This window comes from Tauraco erythrolophus, chromosome 2 (assembly GCF_009769465.1).
Source record: "Tauraco erythrolophus isolate bTauEry1 chromosome 2, bTauEry1.pri, whole genome shotgun sequence".
In the NCBI taxonomy this organism is placed as follows: Eukaryota; Metazoa; Chordata; class Aves; order Musophagiformes; family Musophagidae; genus Tauraco; species Tauraco erythrolophus.
In genome coordinates this window covers 76,552,445-76,576,450 of record NC_141466.1, presented here as the reverse complement: position 1 = coordinate 76,576,450, position 24,006 = coordinate 76,552,445, and the positions used below count along the sequence as shown (strand labels likewise).

Genomic DNA, 24,006 nt, shown 5'->3' with positions numbered 1-24,006 from the left:
AAAGTCATGCCATTCAGGTGAAGTCCTTGGTGACTGGAAAAAGGCAAATATTGCACCAGTTTTCAAAAAGGATAGTGGAAAGGTGGACCCTGGAAATGCCGATCTGTCAGCCTCACCTCTGTGCCTGAGAACATCCTGGAACAGGTCCTCCTAGAAGCTATGCTAAGGCACAGGGAGGTGATTTGAGACAGCCAGCATGTGGCCACCTAGTGGCCTTCTATGATGGAGTGACTACATCTGTGGACAAGGGAAGAGCTACGAATGATGCCTGTCTGGACTTCTGTAAGGCCTTTGACACGGTCCCCCACAACATCCTTCTCTCTAAATTTGAGAGGTATGGATTTGATGGGTGAACTGTTCTGTGGATGAGGAATTGGTTGGATGGTGACATCCAGAGGACAGTGGTCAATGGCTCAATGTGCAGACGGAGATTGGTGATGAGTGGTGTCCCTTGGGGCTCTATATTGGGACCAGTACTGTTTAATAACTTCATCAATGACACAGTGGGAACGAGTGCACCTTCAGCAAGCTGGTAGATGAGGTGGTGCAGTTGACATACCTGAGGGATGAGATGCCATCCAGAGGGACCTTGACAGGCTCAAGAACTGGGCCCATGTGAACCTCATGAAGTTCAGCAAGGCCAAGTGCAAGGTCCTGCATCTGTGTTGGGGCAAATCCTTGGTATAAGTACAGGCTAAGGGATGAAGAGATTGAGAGCAGCCCTGAGGAGAAGGACTTCAGGGTACTGGTGGATAGAAAGCTGGATATGAGCCAGCGATGTGTACTTGCAGCCCAGAAAGCCAACCATATCCTGGGATGCATTAAAAGAAGCGTGGCCAGCAGGTCCAGGGAGGTGATTCTGCCCCTCTACTCCGATCTCATGAGACGCCACGTGGAGTACTGCGTTCAGCTCTGGCACCCCTAACATAAGAAGGACACATGGACCTGTTGGAGCAGGTCCAGAGGAGGGCCACGAAGATAATCTGAGGGCTGGAGCACCTCTCCTATGAAGACAGGCTGAGAGAGTTGGGGTTGTTCAGCCTGGAGAAGAGAAGGCTTAGGGGAGACCTTCTAGCAGCCTTCCAGTACTTAAAGGGGACCTACAAGAAAGATGGGGACAAACTTTTAGTAGGACCTGTTTAATAGGACGAGGGCTAATGATTTTAAACTGAAAAAGAGTTGATTTAGACTAGATACAGGGAAGAAGTTTTTTACAATGAGGGTGGTGAACCACTGGAACAGGTTGCCCAGAGACGTGGTAGATGCCCCATCCCTGGAAACATTCCAGGTCAGGTTGTGTGGGGCTCTGAGCAACCTGATCTAGTGGAAGACGTCTCTGTTCACTAGAAAGGGGGTTGGACTAGATGACTTTTACATGTCCCTTGCAACCCAAACTATGAAAATACAGAAAAATGAAAATATGAAAATATGGAAAAGGAGGAGAAGATTAAGCATTTTGCATTTGAGAGAGACTGATGTGTTCAAGGATGGTCTTATTTACCAGCAGAGATTTTCTACTTCCTTTCACACATCATGAAATGTAGCTTAATACTGTTGATCTATTACATCAGTATTATGATGGCTAGCTACATGGTTAGGGGTAGGAGGTAGTGTACCTATCCGAAGGCAATCTTGTAAGGATTCATTCTGCTGCTGCTGAGTTAAAATTAATCTGTTTAGGAAGAGAATTCATCTTTCCACTGTTCTTTAAACAGATGAGGAAAGGCATCTTCTGCGAGGGTTGGATGCTTCTCAATAGCCAGGGTTGTCAGCCGAGTGCTCTGTTGGCTTTCCCTCTGTGGGGGCCTGTGTGCAAAGTGGAAATTCAAGGTTGAAATGGGATCTCTGCAATCATTTATGTGAAAGTTGTACAATGATGCCCCTAGATGAAAGAATACATAAAAATTCATAAGATACATGAGGAGCAAATTTCATTAATATTTATCAGCCTTCTCCTTTGTGGAATATACAGATGTTAGCTCATTGTTGCATTTAAATGCAGTATACTCAGGACAGGAAAGAAGTAATGGGCAGTAAATTTCAGCAACCTAATACTTCTGAGTGTATCTGTACATGGCCATGCAGCCTGAATGATAGTATACCTGCCTTTAAAACAGCATTTTCAGCTACTCTTTGTCATGTGAATTTGTGAAAATTAGTAAACCTTATTGACATCCAAAATTAAGAACTTCGTTAAGGGAATTTGGTTTTTAAAGGTTGGCCTTCAGACTGTTCCAACTCCCTGCCATCACAACCCCAGCAAAACTGAAAAATTAAATTGTGATAGTAAGACACCATTTCTATTAACATAGATGCTTTTCAATCTCTTGTGCTCTTTCTGAGATCAGACAAAAGTTCCACCTGTAGCTCATGGTTTAATGCTGCTCCAGAGGTGTAGCTGAAATGGAGAGGATTGTTTGAAGTTACAAATGTGCTAAAGCCTATCAAATTCTGCTGTGGCTACTCTTGTTCTCATGCTAGGGGATAATTTCTTGGAACAGAGGTGCTTGGCAGATGTACTTTGTGCCATACCAGAAAATCAGGCTGAGCAGCGCAGTGTAATAAGCGGTATTGTATAACACGTTGTTCCAATTAGCTCATGCCAGGACCTATTAACAGCACTTTCACCCATTTTTATTTCTCAGCCAAACACTAGAGTAATACCACTGGAAAACACAAGAAAAATGTTACGATCAATCCATCAGTTTAACTAAATGGCAATATACCGTCAGTTACTGAGGAGTCCTGCACTGTTTTCTGTTGACTGACAGGGCTACCCTGAAATAAAACCAGAATGTGAGCAGTCTTGACTGTGGTAATTCTGCTTGTGCCTCAGGCTCAGTGGTTGCACCTGCTGTGGTTCTCACCTGAGACTTTCTTGAGCAAAATACCATCCTGCTCCTCTGGGATGTGGGAAAGATACCACCACCTACTTCTCTATAAAAACTGCCTATCTTGATTGACAACTTCATGCGATGCCACCTACTTCTTGTGATGTCCTGCTATCTGTGGTCCTAGTTTCACATCGTAGATGCTTGTTGTTTTCATGGCAGCCTCCAGGACCCACATGGCATTGGCTTTTCCCTTCTCTCTCTCCTTAGCTACTGCAAGTACTGGCTGGGTCTGATGCTGGTTTCCAGCAGTGCATGCCTTCTCTTTGCAGTTTTCAGTTGAGCAAAATGCAATAGGCATTGAGACAATTTCTCCTCAGCCCATGTTTTAGATCAGATATTTGTGCAGATCCAAGATATCCTGAAGTACCAGAAACATCTGTGTGAATTTCTGCTAAGTGGGCCCTCCAGTTTCACACTGCATTACTGTGAGAGTCAACTGCCGGCTATAAAATAGCAGCTAGACCCATGCGCATTCTCTAGGCTATTCAACAGACTTCAGAGAATTACAGCATTAATCTGTGTCAAAGGTGGAAAAAAAATTAAATAAAACAATCAAAATTGATGCAGTTCTCTCCGCAGTGGAGGCTGGCTCTAATGGACTGTCAGAAGCACACGCTGGTGTGGAGCTGCGTGTGTCAGACCTGGCTGATGCTTGCCCCACAATGGGCTATTATCCAAATGCTACCAGAGAAGCAGTTTCAAATGGCCCTTAAAAAAAAAAAAAAAAAAAAAAATCAATGATCTAGAAAAACAGTTGAAGAAATGATGATAGGACTGTAAGAGTCCTGAAGGAATTGAGGGCTCTGACCCTGAGAGGATTTTAACTAAATGGCTACTTAGTTGATTGGATTTAGTTGGGGACAGAGGCGTGGAGAGGCAGGGAAGAAAAAGCTTAAATGAAGCTGGATGGATAAAAGATTATCTAATAGATCAGATTGAACAATAGTAAGAGCTTTATTACAGTCTTGTTAAGATTTGCCCAGCCGAACAGTTACTCAGTTATCGTGTTAAGATCCTGCTGTAACATGTTCCTAAGGGTTTTTTTCAGTCTCAGAGGTTGTATCCATGCCAGAGTAGAAGCAGGTTAGTAGTTCTTCAGCTTTTGTGCTGAGGGGAGACTGTGAACTCCTTCCTTGTGAGACAGCAGAGCTCCGCAGAGCTCATCAGCCTAACATGAGCCAGGTACGGACTATTTAGATGAGACTTTGGTACTCACCTTTTCATCCAGGCCATAGAGTGTGTCTTTCATTTCTTGCTCTTGCTTACGTACAGCAAATTTGCTTCTTTTCTGCTATCAAAATATCCCTTTTGGGTTTCCTTTCACTGAATTACATGTGTCCGTATGTCCTCCCAGCAACTCTTGTTTTTCAAATCTAGTATTAAGAACTACTGCTTTGTGTTATTCTGAATATATTCTACTGCTCCAAACGTCAGAGTCTCCCTCCTTGCCCTTCAACTTCTACACACTTAATTTTGGCCGTAGCTCAAGATCATTCTGGTCTTACAGTAGGGCACTTCAGCTCAAGTGATGGCTCTCCAGTTTCAATGATCTTTTGCGTTCTTCAGCCAGGAAAATATGTGGTAGAATCCCAAGAGTATGTGATTGACTGCACGTGCGCCAAGGCAATGCTAAAAGAGTACTTATTGTCATACTTCATATATTGCATACAGGCAGATTCATTAAACTGTCATACTAGGTCTAATAGGGGGATGGTTAGATGTTTCTGTACAACTGCAAAGACAAAATGTAGTGCAAAGATAGTGTCAGATGAAAACGTATCAGCAGATGGCAAACTGCTTGTACTAGTACTACTGGTTTATTTGTTCAAATAAAACAAAAGTGTGTAGGAAAAAACAAGCAAAAAGTGTGTAGGAAAAAATATCTTTGGTCAACTAACTGAGCACATAGCAAGTGTTAGGGTGGGGGGGAAGTCTTTATCACTGATTTGCAAGAAAGATCAGTTCTATCATGCAATTTCTGATATCACAGATTTGATCAAACTGTTCTTCATGGAAGAGGCTGCTAGGTCAGACCAAGCCTCTAGCTTCGTGTTGCAGTAACGGTGTTAGAGAGGACATCTATATGTGGGACTTTCTCCTCTTGAGAACTGATTCCTGTGTCCTAGCTGTCTAAGGATTAGTAGTGACCCCTCAGACTGATAAAATGAGTCTTCCTTCAGAGTGCCATGTGGATTCTTTGCGGCAATTTTTACCTCTTCAGAAGTGTCATAAGGGCTAAACTTGTCATGGATATCAGCAGAGGGTTTCTATTCATCCCCTTCTTTTTATTAAGAAGGAAGACTCAGGTAAGCGTAGATGATTTAGAAACCAAGGAATCATGATGAAAGTTCATGAATGTAATGCTTTTCTTTGTAGTTTACTTTTCCTTGGGAGTCTAGCTTGTTCAGAAAGACAGATTTCAGCTTTTGCTTCAAGCTCAGATGGTAACTTTATTTGAAGCAAGTAAAACAGAATCTAAATGCAGAACATCTCTGATCTGTTTATTATCCTACTGTCATAAAGTGGTGTGCTCAGCACTGCAGAGCGATTCCCAGCAGACCTCACTCAGGTTGTGTTCTGAGTGACCTCTACCCCGGGACACTAGTTGTCAAGGGCAATGCCAGCCTGCTGCTTAGCAGGAACCTGTTTAAGTTGCTTTATAAATATGGAAATTAAAAACCACTTCATATAGAATTTTCAAATTAAAAAAAACATAAAAATTAATCCCTACTCTTGTTACGATTGTTTTTAGTCTTTGGGATTTTTCAACAGCAACTCATGTTGTATTTTCATACAGAGTTTGACAGATGGAGGTGCAGCCTGAGCACACCTGCTTCTGAGCAGTGTTTGCACCTTACCTTGATACTGCTGCTTCTTACCGACCCACTGCTTCTTACATTATGTAAAACCCTTGATTTTGCAGACATTTATATGTGCTCTTAATTTACTCACATAAGTAGTCTGTCCTTCAGAAAGGTGTTGCCTTATGCTTAAAAAAAGCCTTTAAAGGCTAGTCTTAGGTAAGTTCTTAAATAAGTAGCAGGATCCTTTTTCAGTGTAGTAGCATGCTGTGCATTTAGTAAAAGCTGCTGACTGTTCCACATGTTTGAAAGTAAGGCCTTTACTTTTATTAGCGTAAAAAGGTTGTGTTGTGTGAGTTGACAGTTTTCAAGATTTTGGATACATGTGCTAAATGAGGAGATAACACTGGAAGCTTGGGGAGTAGGGAGGTGTTTTGGATGGGGTAGAATGAATAAACCTGCAAAGACATACTTGTGTCCCGCAGACATGGAGAAGTGAAAATTCTGGGGTCAGAAAGAGACCATATGGCAGAAAACATCAAAAATACTTCTACATTAAGGATGCATTGAAACAGACTGATGTTAACCCGTGATGAATTACAGCAGTATTAGACGTTGCAACCGAGTACTGAAAGAGACCATCGGCATAAATGTTACATTGGCAAATACTAGGAAACGGAAATCAGTTGCAGATTGTTATGACAGGTGTTATCTCAACTCTGTCTCAATAACAACTACATTTTATTTATTAATCAGGAGGAATACAGAAGTTTTGCAAAGAGGAGGATGAAAGTTGTGCATTCTGTACAAACTTCTGTTGTGTTGTGTTTAGATTTTTGTCTCACCTGCAGTTTTCATGGGACTTGGGTGAATGATAAGAACTGGTGTTCTGGTCAGGATTACATGAATGGGAGTGGTTTCAGGCTCCACAGAATCCCTGCCTATGTCTCACCCAGGGCTAAGGCACCTTCAATCAGCTCATCAGTATGCTCTAATGTGATTTTTGCTGTGTTTCTTGGGCATGATCTGCAGGGCGTATTGGACTCCTGTCTCTCTCAAAGGCAGGGTAGGATTAATGTTAGCTTGGAGAAAAGAGGCATCTGTCTTCCACTGGGTTCCTGCTCACGTTACGAATGTCTACAACTTTGGGGAAAAAAAATAATCAACTTCAAAATAAAAGGGGAGGGGCATAAAAGACAGGAGGATGAATGCCTCAGCATTATGAACAACTATGATAGTATTAGAGAGCTCAAGGAATGATTTGTGCTTTACATAGATGTAAACGTTTAAAGAAAAAATTAGATGGTTTTAATAACAAAATCTTCCATTTTAAAAGAACCACTGGAGCTGTAGCTAAGTATGCTTAGTGGCTTGGAACTTTTCTCAATTACATATTTATCTACTGTAGATTAAATAATCTGTAATATCTACTGTCATTAAATAATTACACATAAGTAACGTTCGTGAGTTCAAAGAGATAGCAGAATACAGTGTGTGCAAGTAAATCGCTTTTGTATGTTTGGAAAGTAAAGGATGGAAAGACGAGCCTTTTCTCAATGAAATTACAATGGGAATTTCTGACCGTACTGCTGCTCAGCCTACACCTTGATAAAGGGTGGGTTTGCGGTGCTGCCGGTGGTGTGCAAAATCCCTAGGTGTTCTGAGTTTAGACAGCTTGCTTTGAATATTCATTCACTGAATTCATATAAATTCAGCTGATGGTTGTCAGACTATTTAGAAAACAGACTGGAAAATTATTTCTGTGGTTCTTAACCTTCAGCAGAAGAATAATAGAGGGACCAATGGAGTTATAGTTCATTCTTTAGATTTTCTGTATTTTTGCTGTGCCTTGTGGTTTATTAAATATAAGTACTTCTTACCTTGTAATATATAGGGACTGTTTTACTTAATAGTTGATCTTTTACCCAGTTTGAAGTTACTGAGGAATTTTTAGCATATATTCTGCTCAAAAAAGGACAAAAGCACAAATGGTATCCTCCTTTTCTTGACTTTATAAAAAAAAAATCAACATGACTAAAGTTCTGGTTATAAACTGAAACACAGGATTTAGAGAAGAATCTAGACGTTGTTGAATTTTTGGTATGAAAAGAAGCATCAATCTGCCTTCCTGGGGCAAAAAAGAAGCTTCTTTCTATTTGATATTTTTCAATGTTTAAAATATTTGTGAAGATCGTTTAAATATTGTGGAAAAGTTTGGAAAAATATTTGAGTTATCCTGTTATCATAGACTAGTTGAATTTCTGAGCATTTATTTTTGATCCTGGCTGTAATCACTTTGACTAAAGGCTCTTTACTAAAGCTTCTTCTGCAACATTACCTGTTTGAAGTCATTTCAGGTTATTTTTTCTTTTAATATAAATTTATCAAAATGTATCTTGACAATTCAGGGACATTTATACAAATTATTTCCTTGCCTAATCTTAGCAGGAGTGCTATCAAATTGTTAGTTTATTTATTAAATATCACATTTACAAATTTCTTATTCTTAAAATTACTAGTAGAAATTTTTCTGTGTTTGCTTTAGTGTGTTGTTGAATGCAGATGGACCATTATATTGAGAATTAGTTTACCAGACTTGTAAACATAGGGGTGAAGTCTGTGAATTTAAATACTGTTATAGGAATTAAGCTTTCCTTCTACAAAGACAATTCATTATAGTTCTTTCAGAAATGCTGCAATCTTTTAAAGCTGAAATGACATTAAAATACATGTATTAAATATGTATTAGATAAATCTTAAGCCTAAAATATGCAAATGCTGGAGTCTGTAATTGCACTTATTGTTTTTCTCGATGTGTCTATTGATTTTTTTTTTTTTTTGATGACACCAAATTTGCTTCTTCTGATCTTTTAACACTTAAAAAAAAAAAAAATACAGCCATACCGGGGTTAGTTGTGTTATTGTCAAACCCACAGCAGATTGCTCTGTTGAACTCACCTCACCTTCAGTATTTATAAAGTACATTTGGTACATCTTAGATATTAAGGGAAGTAAATAGCTATATAAAACCAATTTCAAGTCAAATGCCATTTGAGAATTTGGAGTAAATACTGCATTATTGTATGCACTATCATTTATTATTTACATGGAATAAAAAATAAGACTTTGACCTTCAGCGATTCAGTTGTTTTCTAGGACACAATGAAGGTTTTACTAAATGTAATTTAATGTTCTGGAACATGGGTAAAAAAGATGTGCAGAATACAGATTGTAAGGAAAATGTTAATTATCTTAAATTTAATTACAGAAAAAGATCATTATGAGAATACATAAAAACACTTGAAATGCAGCCAAAACGTTTTCCTAAGAACATCAAAAATGATTGCTGTTTACTAATCACAGATGATGTAGACACAAAGCTGCGGTGTGGAAAGACATTTAAATTTCACCTGTGTGGGTGGCAGTAGAGAATCAGGGCTGGATGTAAAGTAAACTGGAACCTTAGCCTTGTAAAAGAGTGAGTAATTTGTCTAAGGCTGAAGCAAAGTCTTCCCCGTTACCTCCAAACTGTGCCAGGCAGATGGTCAGCAGCTTCTGTAAATGACAAATGACTCCAGACTTCCTCATCCGTGAGTACTGATGGGTATGAATTGCATGCTTTTTGTGAGGAGTCCTGTGGCTTTCAGCGGTCTCCTTTCGTGCTTAATGTGAAGTCTGAAGGTTACAGGTGGGAAAGAAGTAATGGTACGTGACAGCAGCAGTAACTACTTGATAATTGCAGGTGTTTAATGATTATCATCTCTTAAATGCAGCTTGGGAGCTTCCTTCATTGTGGCAGAGCGGCAAAGTTTCACAATCCTCTACTTTCAGACAAGAAATGTGTTAGCCAGGGATGAAGCAGAAAAGTCTGTTTATTGGAAGAATTGCTTATGACTATTGATTTTCATCTGAGCTTCTGACTCCTGGTTCTTTTGCAAGAACTGCTAATTTCTGCCAAGCCTCGCTTTTATGTTGTTTTATGCCAAGCTGAATGTTGCTGTTCAGCCAAGCTGAATCCCAGAAAGCTAATTTTTATTCTCCTTAAATGTAATATTTGAGATTTAGATAGGTCACTAAATTCAATCAAGCATTAAAACATGCAAAATTATTGTTTCTTTTCATAACTGTTTGAGCATTTTCCAGTTTTGCTTAGACCACTCCCTTCCTCCTCTTCCTCCAAGGAAACAAATTGTAGGCAATTGAACTGGCTGTTTGACTGGCTGACTCTCAGTTCTCCTCCTCTTCTTAATTTGAAGTGAATAGGCAGGAGAGAGAACAAATAAAAACACCTACAGAGACACACTAATGAAAATGGATCAGACTTCTCACTCCTCCTTAATAACTAGGTGGCTTTTATGAACTTTTATGTTCTGTAGCATACTACCATTCCTCAGACTGCTAGGAAATCTGAAAGTAAACTTCCTAAATCTGAAGGTAAGACAAGTGCAAAGGTTCAGGTAAGACAAGGCACTCCTGAAATGAGGGTTCAGGATCATCTTCCTGACGGTTTGTAGCATAATTCTGGAAAGTGTCAACTCTCTCATCCCACCTCCATCCCTTTTTATCACCTTGATAAATGAATTTATTAATTACTCCAGTGCCAATTAGTCTTACTGTGAGAAGAGGAAAGAGGCCTGAGATGCTGCAGGAGAGCAGGGAAGGGCTGGAAAGGAAACAGAAGGGACCAGGAGCAAGGCAGAGTGCGGGGTGAATGGAACGCAGAGCGGTGCGGGTGAGCCTCGGCCCCGAGTCCTGCACGTGCTTTCTCCTAACAGTGAGATCGCTCCTGTTGCTAACCTACCCCCGACATCTGTCGAAAAAAGGAGTTGGAGAGTAATGAGGAGTCTAAAACATCATGCTCTGTCCCGCAGACCACAATTAGAAACCTCATGCAGCCTTGCCCATGGATTTGGCAGGCATTTGCAGCCGTTTTCAGGGAGGTTTTGTTCTGACCTCTCAAGCAGCAAGTGCAGTGAGCTGGCGTGGGGCTGGCCCCTGTGTCCCAGAGGGAACAAAGGGGCGTGAAACAAGCACCCAGCAGAGCCCCGGGAAGGCTGCTGGGCCTGGTGTGCTTGGGGAGAAAGGATTCATTATATTTTAGGCAAATCAGAAAACACTGTGGCTCATAGACCTTCCAGGCTGTGCAACAGATGGTGTTGTTTTGGCTGGCGCAGGAGGCAGGTGCTAAAGCAACTTCCAGAGATAATGGAGCTGCAACCGGCAGAGTTGAAAAGAGTACAGAGAGTTACAGGGCATAACACATTTACATGGAGAATAGGAGAAGAGGGGCTTTGAAACTGAACTCGGACTTTGGAGGCAGCCACCTGATTCGATTGCTGCTTCTAGAAGGAAAGGAGATATGATGGCATAAGCTGCTTTGGTCTCCCACAGGAATGGTGTGAATTGCTGAAAATACGTAACCTTGTTAGGGCTGAGACATTGTGGTTATCATCTTTTATTGCTGATGTTTTCCGTTCCCATATATCACTGAAAGCAGAGATGTGCTCTCTGGGAGAACTAAAGGTTGTGGAAAAGGGGTGCAGATGGTCCCAGAGCATGGTAGTATTTATTCACCAGAGCAGCCTGAGAGGAAAAAAAAAGCATTCAGCCAGGCCACGGGTCTCCAGGCTGCAGAGGGTCTCATCTTCACGATGGATTTTATTTCTGCAGCCGAATTTCAGCTTCAGAATATAAGCCTTTGCTCGGCACACCTCTACTAAACCACAAGTCCTGCCCAGACGGTGAGTCTGGTGTGACCTTGCTGATGTCTTCCCCACAACCTCCCTCCTCCGCTGGACTGGGTTGTAGACCGGCTGGGCTATTGGGCTGGGCACCGTCTGGGGAGCCTGCTCTGGGGGACGTGCCAGTTAGACTGTACTCAGCCATTTGCTGCTGTGGCCACACAGTTCTGGCTAGCAAATCCTGCTGGCTTCCTCATGAGGTTAATGCTGGCTTGGCTACAGCTACTTGCCTGGGTGGACACCTTGTGTTCAAGTGAAATTCCAGAGGCTTGTAGTACAGGCTTAACAGGGCAATATTAAACCTTATTAACTCTATTCATGTTGATTTACCCCTTGGCAAAGACCTGCTACCAGTCTGCCCAGGTTGTTTGGCGACTCAGACATAATTTCCTGTAAAAGGACACTTGAAATTAAAAAGAAAAGCTATCACACTGCTATGCCAGAGTAAAGAAATGCAGGATGCACCTGTGCAGTTTTCTTGCAGGTCAAATACTGATATTGCTGCAACCTCATCAGGTGAAGCAAACCTTGAAATTGCAGAGACCAGCAAGTGTGATGCACATACTGCCGTTGGTGTGCACTCAGCTTCAGAGCTCCTGACTGGGAGAATGACTTTTTAGGTATTTGTTTCAAGCTGTAATTTCAAGGATTATTTCCTCTTTTTCTTCTCTATTTTAGCTAACTTTATTTGCATTTAGTTGTGACATATTTCATCATTGTTACCATGAAAGTAAATAGAAGCACAGTTGCTATAATAGTTACTGTATACAGATAATTAAAATAGAAAAATATTATTCTACTTGTTTCCTTTCACTAACTTAATGAAGAGTAATTGAACATTTCAAATGCCACTTGCTGTTTAAGCTATACTTCCTGATGGTGTTAGCTGCTCACTTGGCAGATAGTATAAAGAAACACAAGCTGTGTGTCCCAGTTAGAAAACTGTAATAATACCTGGGTTATTGCGTCATGGGAATCTTTTTCATCTAAGGATTGATGTGAATAGATTTTGCAAAATATTTTAGACTTCTACATCCCTAGAACATTTTTTACAGATTTGTTAATCATTTGATCTGTTCTTGAAAGTACGTATGGATTATAACTGGTATATATAGACAAATAGAATATAAAATAGTCTTTTTGGAAAGATAATATCTCAGTTTTCTAATTTAGACTGCTGAGGTTACTACCGAGTGTTAGTTGGGATCTGCCAGGAAGATTGATGCTCAGATTTTCTAAATAGGCAACTGGAAGTCTCCCTTTAGAAAGAGAGCTACAAGTCTGCTCGTTTTCCAGTGACTGAATGCTTCAAAAATGTATTATTCTTGAAGTACAGTTCTAGATCTTAAGTGATTTAAGGACTTAGCTTGCAATAGGACATTATGTCTAAATACAGCAGTGTTGTGATATCATCCATGTTAAAATAGGAGCCGTACAAATTACCCCTTAGGCATGTCTGTGGGAGAGTGAGCGATATAATACTTGAACTATCTCTGATCTGTGCGTATTGCTCTCGTCTGCTGCTTAGTAGTCTCAAACCTATAACTTTCAACATTTGAGGCTGACTTACTAAATTATAAAATAAAGGCAACACTCACCCACAAAAAAAAAAAAAATATTTCATAGAAACATGAGGAGAATAATATTTTAAATCTCTTGCAGGACAAAATGCTTATATATTATTTTTTTTAGAAAAGCATCGAGCTGTATAAAACATAGGTTTTTACACTTTTTTTATCATTGTCTAGTCAAGCAGATTTTCCCCTCTTTCAATTTGCATTGAATATAAAGGGTGCTTTGAGAACCCTATGGTAATTTAATTTGACATGTAGTTTGTATATGCTGCACAGATTTATAATATGTGGCACTTAAAACACACCAAAGATCTCAATCTTACTGAGTTTTGCTAGGCAAAGAAAGACAAATAAAATAATGTCATCATGAGTCTTTGGAAAAGTCAATGTGCATTCTTCCTTCCAAGCAGTACATTTGTCTCGCCTGTCGGCCTAAGTTACCCGTATTCTCAATAAAATGTGAGATTTTGCATGGCAGTTGGTGTGAAGTTAGCAAGGTGCCTAATTTCTTGGTGAGGATTATCAACAAGAGATTTGAATATAAAATTATACACTTATCAATCGTTTAGAAAATTTGGATTTTTTTAATATTCACGAATAGTTTTGTCTCATTTTCCTTTATTGCAGTTTGAACGTATCACAGCATAATTAAGGTTTGAAGAAAGATCAGGAGGCATCTACTCCAACCTCCTGCTCAAACTTGGGTGAACTATGAGTTCAGATGAGGTAGCTCAGGGTTTTGTCTAATTGGTCTTGAAAACCTCCAATGATGGAGACTGAGCAGCCTCTCTGGGCAATCTATTCCACTGCTTCACTGACAAACAGTGAAAAAAACCTGTTGTCTGATATCCAGTCTGGACTTGCTGTTTCAGCTTATGCCAGTTGTCTCCCATTCTCCTACCATGCACCACTGTGAAGAGCCTGGCTCTATCTCTCAAAAACTTCCCTGTATGTAGCAGGAGCTGCTGTCAGGTCTCACCAAAGCTGTCTCTTCTCCAGGCTGAACGAGCCCAGCTCCCTCAGTCTCTCCTCATGAGGAAAGTGCTCCAGGCCCTGAGCAAGATCTCTCTTCTGAAGTTGCTTCCGTTTATTGGTGTCTGTTGTGTAGTAGAGGGCCTAAAACTGTGGTCTAGAAAGTGTCAGGGTCACTGATGAAGATGTTAGCCTGGACAGGTCCCAGGACAGACCCTGCAGTGCTCTGCTTGTAACCAGCCTCCAGGCAGAGTGCAACCCGTTGACCATCAATCACCCTCTGAGCCCAGCCAGCCAGTCAGTTTCGTACCCACATAGACCATAACATCCTAACATGGATTCAAGAATGTGGGAGATGTGTTGAAAGTCTCACTGAAGTCAAATGTGTTCACTTTTTCCTTGTTTGGCCTTTTACTTCTAAAGTATCCATGTTGTTTCCCTTAAGTGCTTTTTGCTGACACTGTTTATCCCAGTTCTTTGGAAACTTTTGAAGCAGCTCTTTTGACTGACTGGACCAGAATGTATTCTTTTAATGAGTGGCCTTTTGCTTTTCTTTTATTGAGTAAAAATCGGAATAAGTGATATTTGCCATTTAATAAGAGAGGTAGCAGAGACCATTAAGGAAACGAATACTAAAATTTCATAGTTTGTTCAATAAAAAAATAATTTGCTGTGCCAGACTCTCTTTTAGGCTTTTTAAAAATGTATGTCTGCAGTGGAAATTATTTCTATTAATTGTAAAGACAACTTATAATACAGTCTAGTGGAAAGCTTTATTCTCATAGCAGTATGTTTCAAAAAGGTCATCCTTCAGCCTCAGAAATTGCCTTCAGACAGACTCTGTTTAGGCTGATTTTCAAATGCATTCTTACAGATGTCCTGTCCAGGTAAGTCCTGTTGGAACGCGAAAGTTCATTTCTAAGTAGTTGCAGTCCCTGAGCTATCAGAGTTTAGGGATCTGAATGTAATTTCTGCAGTTAAGAAGCTCCACTGTGTCTGTCTGTGCGTGCACACTTATGTCTTTGACACTGAAATACTGAAGAGCCTGAATTCCATTTTCCGATATGGCAGGTGGTTTCTAAAGCCGCCTAGGTACCAAAGGATTCATGCAAGCCCCGTAGGACTGCTAAAAGCAGCCGGGTATCTATCTATCTTCATCATACTTTACCTGTCTCAACTTTAGTCATCTTAAGCATGTAGCCAAAGAGAGTATCCTAGATTCCCCCAGCCATCAGGAGAGAGAAGCAGATCCACTACACAGTGATTTCTTCAGTGCGATCCAGATACCTCCTGGACTGCTGTGCCCTGTATAATTTTAGATTGTATAGTGCTGCCATGATTAAATACATGTTTATATTTAGGCCTAAGTAGCATGATTTTATCTACTTAATTTAATATCCAAGGCCTGAAAAATCAAATTCTTGACAGGATTTGTAAAATGATGTTGAAGAATTTTACAGCCCTGATTTTTATTGTCCGTATTTAGTATAAAGACCATAAGCCTGGTCTTTAAGTCTGAAAAACTTCTCAGACTCCTTTTTGCATGTAAAAGCAAAATGGAAAAATGAAAAGCATTCAGAAATTATGTTAAAACATACTTCTGTGTATGTTTGGGGGAGATCCTTCCTTCTGTAGTACTTGTACTGCAGTTTTCATGCAGATAGTTGTTTAATTGTCCTCTGCTGTGTGCACAAGGTAACAGGGGCTTGGGGACGTTTCACTTCAGTGGTGGAAATGAAAACAAAATATATGCATAAACTGCAGAGCAGCTGCCATGGCCACAGCCTACTCTGTTTCATCAGTTCAATTATATTTTTCTTTGTGCATTCAAATAATTAAAAAAAAAATTATTCTAATTTCTTCATGCTGTTAAAAAAAGAAATATGTATGAAGCAAAGACTAAGACTTTATTAATATTAAAGAAAAACATATGCTTAGACAGGTCAGAGGTAGTAAATGGAGATATTCTGGAGAAGCATTTTATATTATATGAAAATCTTTATGCATATAGTAAAAGACTGCATAAACAGTCTCCTTTTTATTCCTGGTGGTAAGTGGTAGTGAATTTCTTGTAGACAGTTGTCTACCAGAAGCTATGGGACAGAATTACTTAAAGTCCCTTGTTTGGGATTTAAGCTCATCAGAATAACCAGACAGTGGGCTCCTAGTCTGCAGCCGTGTTTCAGGGCACAGCACCTAACGCTAGAAGGTAAAGAGGAACCGCCTGTGTCAGCACGCAGTGCGGAGGGGCAGGCGGTACCTGGGTACCTTTGCTGTGAGCAGAGCCTGAAGCAGCCAGGGTAAGAAAGAAGGGGAGCGAGGTGGGGACACACTAATGGGTACCTGGAGGCACGCTGTGATTGAGATGAGCAGCCAGTTCTCGGGCTCCTCAGTTCTGCCACCCTTCAGCTCAAAAAGCTCTGGGAAAGAGATAAGTCAGTCAGTAAAACACAATAATTATATTCCTTCAAAAGCGAGTGAAAATGGCACATGTTCAACACGGATCTCCTCCCCCCTTTCTTGATCGTAACAGAAGATTTGGGCGGATTTCCTATTCAGAGGCAATCAGTGAGTGTGGAGAGCGAGGGATGAAGGATGCCCTGGCTGACCTTCAGAAGAATTATTGTTTCTTTCACTCGTGGTTTCTCCCCCATCTCCCTTGTACAAGGCTTTGGAGCTACAGAAGCTTTCTATTTAAAAACAGGTGCATAAGTGGAGCTGTCTGCTGCAGGGATGTAATTGATTCAGGACAACAGTGCCCCTAATCAGACAGCTGCTTTTGTCGTCTTGCCCTTTTGTATGAGGGAAGAGGGAAAATAGCTATCACTATGCGTTTTAGTCAGGAAATATTCAGCAAATATTTGTAAAGTAGCGTGTGTTTAGAATATTGCTTGAAATTATACATATATTTAACACTTTCCCCTCCCTTACTGCTCAAAACTGTCAAGCTTTAAAGGATACAATTTAATTAGCAATGGCATTTTAATACAGTTACTGGCACTGGCTCTGCTGTATGCAAATAATTTATTTCAGGGAAATTGTATTGGGATTGAAAATGTTTTTTTCTTTCCCAAGAAGTATTATAATTCCTAATTGACTGAAGCTTTGCTGATTTAGAAATGCATTCAAAGAAACCAAGATGCAAGTCAAGGGTATAGGGGGATTAAAGTTACTGTCACTCTTATGCAAATGTCTGTCACTCTGCACAAGGCTCACAAATTAAAATTGAAATGCCGGTTTGCTGCCACAGTCGTGCTTTCAGAATAATCAGGGATGAATTCAACTGACATACCACAACTGTTTCCGAAAACCAGAGCATCATTCTTGTTTAACATGGCACATTTATATTGTTAGAGAAGATTTATATCAATTTCATTCTGCATTCAGATTTTTGAAAGTTGCTAGATATGAACCAAGAGCCTCTGCTTGCCCTGAAGATGAATTTTCCGTGTGCAGCGCCATGCTTGTCACTACAGATTAGTGCATCATTTACAGGGAAAAGGGATAGATAGACTCGATAAAATATTTTGCATATGCATAATCAACACAATTGCAAATAAAGGCAAAAGTCTTAGAAGGCAAAACACAGCTGTAATGCTAATGCTGAGCGAATAATTTTCTTGATGAATTTAGCCCCTGTGTCTGCTCACCGAATGTCCTCAAACATATTGTAATTTCTGAAAATTTGGTTATTCTTTAGAATTGCTGCACTATTTTGAGTTTTTGTTTTGTGTTTTACTCTTCAGATTGCATGCAATTTGTCATTATAAAATATTTGATATTCAGCCTGCAGGCTTTATTAGCTAGTAGTCATTGATCATCTAAACATACCTCGTTTCTATCTACTGGCTGGATTGGTGTAATTTCTTTAAGAATACCAGATGCAAACATTTGGGCCATAGCAAGGTGTTAGAACTTTATTTGTGGTGTATTATGGTATGTCCTAGAACTAGTTGGTTTTTGTATATAAGAGAAAATTTTAAAATATACAGTTGCAGTCTTTGAAGGAAAGGCAAAAGATAAAATGATGGGATGTTTCCCAGGGGATACGCATTCTTTTCTCACCACATTTTCATCTACTTGGTCTGATTGGACTTTTTCTTGCTGTCTTTCTGTGGAAGGGAATGTTGATTTGCTTTTTTGTCTAATGTTTATAATTTCATTTATAAGCAAATTAATAATGATCACAAGCATTTTGAGAGGATCTGTAAGAATTCTCCATCTCAAAAGAATTAGAACCTCTTTCTGGTACAATATAAACAACTTATTAGCAAGGAATAAGGGAACAGTCATTATTTCAGAACAGTTATTGTCCTTCCTAGAGTGATTAGATGATTGCTTTGCATTTTGTGGAAGGAAATACTTACTGTAATGGTAGTAATTTTTATTTCACTTTCTTATTCTAGTTATTGGAAACTACTGCAGTGAATCCAATTAGGCAATTCAGTATTGTCTAAACATGTACACAGGCTGCCCGATGATTAGGGAGTATTCTCTGTGATCCTGTTCTAATGGGTAGCAGACAGGTTGTATCAAAAGCCAATTACAGAAAGTATAAAGCTATAAACCTTTTGAAGTATTTTCATAAGAAATAGTCTTGTGTTTTCAAAAATCGTAAATCAAGAATATAAATGTCCTTACAACTTGAAAAAAAAAAAAGTTAAATGGACTTATATTAGTTCATGTAATTTAAAAATATTTAGGTGTACAAGCACTGAACAACAGACTGCTGCTTCCAGTAGCATGTATGTTCTTGCATTTCTTTTCCATAAATCCATTAGTCAGGCACTACTGTTCAACAGCCTCTGTATTGGGTTTTACAAAGCGTTACATTCAGTTATTCTAAAATCTGCAAGTTATATATACCAGAAAAAAAAAATCACAAATGCCGTACTTGTCAGTGGCTCTGTACCAGTGATATATTTGCAATCAAGCTCCCATGCATATGGTATTATTATTAATGGTTCCGATTGCATAGTCGTCACTCATAATCCAGGAGAATGAATGTCATTGCCCAAGGCAAAACAGTGTTTGCAAAGAGCTCATCCTGTGCCGTTTTCTTTCGTGATACGTTCAGTGACCAAGTACAAAACCTTCCTAACTCAGTAGCTATTATTCAGGAACATAATTTATTTTGATGTGGGGAAGGAAGGTCAGATTCATTTAACAACACTGCATTTCCCCACCTGTTTTTGCTGTGTTTAGTGTCTAGCTGTTGACTATCAAATCATGTTTCTCAAGGCCTTATTTGAGAAAATTACCTGGATGCAATTTCGATGCCTACAATGTGTGCTACGTTTTCGGGGATTATTAGAAGTAGATCAACCGAATGGCTCCCTTTAGCGCTTATAATTTTTATTCTCCATTTTGTGACTTGCTGTAACCCCTATCCACAAGCTTTCATCCCTGGTGAGGAACACAGTATTGCTGTTGGTCCAGTGGCTGTCTAGGGTTTGAGGGCTTTGCTCAGAGTTAAAGCTGTTCCTTTATAGGTCCTAACTTTGCAATTTATTAAAGCAGTACACCTTAGTGAGGCATATTGGCTGTTGCTACTTCCATATCATGAAGCAACAATTTACAAACTGGAACTACCTTTTTGTTTTCCCTCTGAAAGTAATTATTAGCTACAAAACTGTAATAAATCAAAGCACTTAAAGATGGCCTAAGGGAGCTTTTACGTTCATAAAACCTCATCAGTCAGGGTTGAGTTTTGCAAAAACTCCAAGGACTGTTCCTTGTTTCATTTTTATTTGAACTTTCAGAGCAATGAAGTTAAGAAGGTTTGGATTAAAGGTTTTCACTGGGTGCTTTTTTTAAAAAACAACAAAAAAAAATACTGTTATCGATGCTAATTCACATGTTAGATACAGTAAATCAATTCTAATTCCCAGATTGCAAAACATCTAAGCTGGAATGAAGAAGAAATACACATTTCTATATTTTTCACAGATCTACCCATGTCTAGCCAGACCATTTAATTGATTATATTACTCTGTATTTGAGGATGGTTTGCCTTGAGCAGGGAGGTATCTTCCAGAAAAGGACACATCGTGTCTCAGCAGTGGTGGAGAGCTAATGCCAGGCTTAGCCAGAGCATCAGCACTAGTGAGGTTAGAAGGTGCCCTTACTGGACTGGGAGCTGCAAACATTTCATATGCTCACAGAGCTTACTGCAAACGCAGGCACCTTGACTCCTTGCTTAACAGGGGCAACTTTATTTTACATACTGCAGATATATTTTGCATTGTGCACAATGCTATTGAAAGTGCCTTGAAGTTCTGGCAGAGGATACAAAATATCTCATGAGGTGGGGAGGTTGGGTTAGATGATCTTTAATGGTCTCTTCCACCCCAAACCATTCTATGATGATATGATATGCAGGAAGAAATCTCTTGAAAGAGAAGCTAGCTTCAACACTGGCAAAGACTGTGCTGTTACGGTGATTTGGGCAAAGAAATATGGCAGCTCTGCTCCTGAAAATGCTAAAAATAATTTCTAAAACTGTTTTAAGTACTGAGCCTTTAGTTTTATCTCAGTAAAATGGATTTCTTTTCTTTATAGAAAAGTCATTCCTTTTTTATAGTGAATTAAGTCAGAGTTTCGAAAGCTGATATATATGCTCTTTTAACAAACTGAATGGGACTAACTTAATGGCAGTTTTTGGTAGGGCAGACAAGGTTAAAAGCATTAGTAGAGAGAGCAGAGACACGGACTGTCTGGAGAATATCTGTTGGAATAGTTGAGGTGGTTTTAGCAAGGACAGTGTAGTTACAAACTGTTTTCTGTTTACTGTCTTTCTTCCAGACAGTAAATCTAGTAATCCATTAGTACTTGTAATGCAAAGAAATAGAGTGGGGTGGGGGGAGAAGAAATGGCTGATGTAGCTATATTGGGAATATCACAGGCGTAAAGATGAATTGGTGCAACTGCAGAAGAAAGAGCACAGCCCTACAGCGTAGCTCAGGTGGGCACGGGCTGGAGCTGTTGATTTCTCATGTTTTAAGTCTTTCCCCTTTGTTGTCCCCCTGCTCCACTGCAGCAAAGGTAAAGAGATCACAGAAGAAAAAGTTATCTTCCAATGGTGTATTATTTTTCATAGATACATAATCTAGAAATGAAGCTGTTACTGTAATTCTTACTGTATTTATGGAGTAGCTGCAGGCTTGATTAAAAAACAAACCAACTGGAAAAACCAAACCAAACCAAACCCCAAAAAAGTGTCATAAATTGGTGGGGACTGTTAAACTGCTGGACAGGTGGTTAGAGGTGTTTGAGAAATGCAAGTGTTACTTTAGGTAACAGTCTAGACCATGGCATAGTGACATTGCATTGATATGCAGGACCAGCTGTCTAAAAACACTAGATCTCCATTAAAATAGACATTTTTAAAATTATTATTAAAAAGTCATTGAAGTATGAAATGCAAGATTGGAAGAACAATGCAAAAGGAAAATTAAAGAATTGGAAATAATTCTTCCATTTCAAACACTCTCCACTTAAATGCCAGTGTAATCTCTGCTAGTCATTAACTGAGATCAGCTAATGAAGAATGCACAAAACAATTAGGCTGTAGCTCTGCTATATGTTCAGTACTGCGAATAAAATTGTTACCTGGTAGTAATGAAGTGTTATTGGAGCTGACTGATAGAAAACTCCAGCTGACTTTGATGGGAAAAGAGAGGAGCCAGGATCTTGCTCTCCATCTTTAGCTAATGGAGAGACTTTTAACATCATTGAAAAGGGAAAGAAATTCTGCTTCAATTTTTCACTGAAACACCTCCAATAAATAGGATTATACATTTGTAAGCTCTTCTGGTCTAAAATAAACTCAGCAGACTAACAAGTGCCTGCTCAAACAACTGAGTGGCCTTATTGTAGAGGGTGAAAAACAACTGTGAAATGCAGGCAGTGTATGTAGAGTCAACTCATTCCCTTTTAAATTTCTCTACACATATATTGGGAGAATTAGTGAAAATATTGAGCTCAACTGCCAGTGATATACTCATAAAAGTATGACAAATCACACAAACAGTCCCACATACATTTAATGGCATGTTCTCAAATGACAGGAATCTTAGCTGCCTCTAACATGTTAAAATCTATGCACGAAATCAGGCTGTGTGTGAAAGGTGAAACACTGAAGAATTAAACCAAGATGCTACTTTGGTCTTACAGTCTCTATGAGCAGCGAGAAGCATGAGCTCCTTTTTGATACTCCACAAAACTTCAGTACCTTTTTTTCTTTTTTTTTTTTCCTTAGAACTTCAAGCTCTCTTGGACATGTCTCTCCTTCCTCCCTAATAAAGATTTGTGAGTCATGCACATATTAATTCCAGGCTCAACAATCCTAATTTATGGGCTTTGTAGCTGCATGTGAAAATGCAGAGGAGCTCCCAGCTGGCGGCTGTCCGGCTGCCCTCTGGGACAGCCCCTTGGACTGTGCTCACACTGGGATCCTGCCAGCAGCTTCAGTCATCCCTTGCTAAACCTGCTAACAAGGATCCGTTGCCCATTTTTGTGTGGAGGCTGTAGTGGCAGCAGCAACAAATGGTTAGTTTTAAGCTTGTTTACTCCTTTTTGGCAACTCCTTCCCCACCTCAGAGGCATCTGAGAGGTCATAGTTGCAGCACTTCTGCTTCCCTTCCCCGCTGCAGGCACGTGTGTTCTCTATTCACCTTGCTGTAACAAGGTGAATCTTTTAATCTTCCAGTTCAAAGCCAAAACCAGTGGAAAGGTGTTCAAATGCAACAATTTGCATTTCTCTATAATGTCATCATCTTGAAAATTGTATTCATCAGTGAACCTCTGTGAGAAAGTCAAGAGCATCTGGTCCTGGAAAGGCAAGTATTAGGTGAACATCTAGTTTGACCATTGTTCACCATGAAAAATTACTTTCCATCGTAAGAAGATGATATTTACTTGGCATTGCTTTAGATCCATAAATCTCAGCTCCTTTTACTCTTGCCAAAATAGTTTTTGTTCTGAAAAGAAAACGTCATAGACTTGACAGCTTTAAGACTTTTATCTAAAGTTGTTGCTGTTATATGGAAGATGCATGAAAGTTATAATGATGGGGAGAAATGTGAAAACCTTAAAATAAACTTTTTTTGGAACTGGAATGATCCAGTGAAATGAGTAGAATTACTGTATTATAAATCATGGTTTGGCCCAAAGTCTGAGTATTTTCTGCAGTTTTTGGTAATTCCATGTAAGGCTCTTGTAATTTTGTCAGCATACGACGTGTGCAATCAGTGTTGCCATTTCTTTCAGGTTAGCCCTAGTCACACTTGTTTCCATTATTTTCTAAATGTGCTTTTAGGGCTGAGTGGTGGTAAGTTTTTTCTTCACCTGTGAAGAAACGTAGAGACAGGGAGAAGGATCTCATAATGCTTCCTTAAACCAGACTGTCAACAAACCGTAACTGGTTTCCAGAGAAAGCAAATATTCACTTATGTTTTCATAGCACAGAAACCATCATCTCAAACTGGGAATAGTGCCAGCAAACTGATCCCTGAATAAGCAGTTTACTTGCTCAAACTCTTAGGCTGCATGAGAATCGGCACTTTTTTTTCCCCCCCAAATACCTCTGTTACTTGAGATAAGTAGTCCAAGTGTTGGCACATAGGCATGGTCAAGGGTTCATACTTTGGATTTCCGTTTGGAGAGTTATTGAGTTTAAAACCTGGTACCTTCCCTTCACTCAGCCTTTACTAGTTATTTAGAGTTAGTTAATAACAAGTTGCAACTATAGGAGTAAGTGAATTTCACATGTTTTTATGGGTTTAGATGGGATCTAATCTGATGGAATAGGAACAAATTTGCTCTTTGATACGTTCGATGTGCCTAATGTGGGAAGTTCAAGTTTTTGGGTATGCTTGAAAGCTGCTGACTGAGGAGCTATGAAAACCTAGGTCATAACCTAAATGCTAGCATCAGCATGACATCCAGTGTTAAGTTTCTTCGAGTCTAGCTTGGGCTGCTCCTAAAATTGTGAAGGAAGAAGCTGAACAGTCTCAGGCACAAG

The 24,006-nt window shown here is 39.6% G+C and overlaps 1 protein-coding gene across 2 annotated transcripts in view; it reads left to right on the top strand.

The window, feature by feature from the left end:
- LOC104374562 (SAM and SH3 domain-containing protein 1) overlaps positions 1–24,006 on the top strand; it is a 579,771-nt gene that overhangs the window by 347,649 nt on the left and 208,116 nt on the right. The window lies entirely within an intron of this gene.